Source organism: Octodon degus, unplaced genomic scaffold (assembly GCF_000260255.1).
Source record: "Octodon degus isolate 3935 unplaced genomic scaffold, OctDeg1.0 scaffold00520, whole genome shotgun sequence".
NCBI classification, from domain to species: Eukaryota; Metazoa; Chordata; class Mammalia; order Rodentia; family Octodontidae; genus Octodon; species Octodon degus.
The window spans coordinates 100,877-102,899 of NW_004525096.1; the positions used below are offsets into that span (position 1 = coordinate 100,877).

At 36.6% G+C, this 2,023-nt stretch overlaps 1 pseudogene; it reads left to right on the plus strand.

Moving 5' to 3' along the window:
• Positions 1–495: 495 nt before the first annotated feature.
• LOC111811974 lies at positions 496–977 on the plus strand (annotated as a pseudogene).
• Positions 978–2,023: the final 1,046 nt, after the last annotated feature.

Below are 2,023 nucleotides of genomic sequence, written 5' to 3' on the forward strand. Positions count from 1 at the left end.
GGCCACACACACACACACACACACACACACACACACACACACACATAAATAAATAAATATTTTTTTAAAAAGTGACTTAAGAGAAAAATTTTTACTGAGAAACACTTACATGAGGAAAACAGAACAAGCACAAATAGGCAAACTTATATTGCACCTCAAACAATTAGAAATAAAAGAGCAGTATCTCAAAAACGCGAAGCAGCTGCATTTATTTTGAAATGGTTTCTGGCGTGTAGAGGGTGGGATGTGGTTCAGGCACTTGCATAGAGGCTGGCCCATGTCTAGCGCTGCTGAGATCCATGCCCACGGGACTACAGCGGTTCCTGTCATTGCATGCTTACCTGCAGCTCGGGCTTTAAGTCCAACCCTGCCCGACCATTTCTTCGGCTCTGGAGGAGTTACAGAATGATCTAGAAGAGGTAAAGGCATTACTGTAAAAGGCTACTAGGAAGAGAGTACGTGTTACCCTGACAGTTGAAAAATCCAAGGTTGAAACAGAAATAAAGAATAAGATGCAACAAAAATCACAGAAGAAACCAGAACTTCTTGACAATGAAAAACCAGCCGCTGTGGTTGCTCCCATCACAACAGGATACGCAGTGAAGATCAGTAATTATGGATGGGATCAGTCAGATAAGTTTGTGAAAATCTACATTACCTTAACTGGAGTTTATCAGGTTCCTGCTGGGAGTTTGCAGGTGCATTTCACAGAGAGGTCATTTGATCTTGTGGTAAAGAATCTAAATGGGAAGAATTACTCCATGATTGTAAACAACCTCTTGAAGCCCATCCCAGTGGAAGGCAGTTCAAAAAAGTCAAGACTGACAGTTCTTATCTTGTGTAGAAAGAAAGCAGAGAACACTCAGTGGGAATATTTAACTCAGGTTGAGAAAGAGTGCAAAGAAAAAGAAAAGCCATCCTATGATGCAGAGACAGATCCTAATGAGGGATTAATGAATGTTTTAAAGAAGATTTAAGGAAGATGGAGATGATGATATGAAGTGAACCATTAAAAAAGCTTGGGTGGAATCAAGAGAGAAGCAAGCCAAAGGAGATTCAGAATTTTAAGACTTTAAAGTCCTTTTGAAAACTATGATTCAGAAATTTCTGATATTTCCAATAAGGGAATGTTGGTGAGCTGCACATAGAAATTTGATAGAAAGTTACAAAGCCTTCAATCTAAAGGCAGTGAATTATCCATTTCTTACTAAAGGATTTATTTAAGATGCATATTAAGTACTTCCTCCAAAGATGGTTTCATTAGTATTCTGGTCATTTTGTTTATGTAAGGGTTACATGGTATTCTAATTGAAATATAAAGTCTTACCTAAGGAAAATAATACATTGTGTATATTTTGGTTCATCTAGGAGATAGAAAGCAGAAGTATACGCTTGCCTGTAATTTACAGATGTCAGCTCCCACTAATGTAAGAATAAGAGTAAAACAATTTTTGTATAAAATTCAAATGTGTGCTTGTGCTTCAAATTTACTGTAGAGTGGATGGTTGTCTATGGCCAGCTTGAGCAGTGCCAAGAGCAGGGACTACCATGCAATAATCCAATCACAAATGTTTCTACCTAGACTTAAATATATTTGTTTATGAATATAGAATTGAAGTAACAGACAAACATCTTTATGTAATGCCAGTTAGTAAGTTCTATCATGGATCAGATAACTTTAATAACCATAGAGTAAAAATAATTCATTTGAAAGGCCATTATTCCTATGTTCAATAAATTTGGATTTTTATATAAAAAAAGAATGAAATAGTTTCTGTTGCCATTGAGAATAAATGAAAACATGTCAGGGGAAAAAAAAACCTGAAGAGCAAGCTAAATCCAATGCTCAATGAAGGCAAGAAATAAAAAATATTAGAGGAAAAATAAATGCAATGGATACAAATTAAACAATACATAGAATTAATGAGTTGGACTGGTGAGATGGCTCAGTGGTCTAAAGCACCTACTTAGAACAAGCTTAGCAAAGCACAGGGACCACGGTTCAATCCCCCAGCACCACATG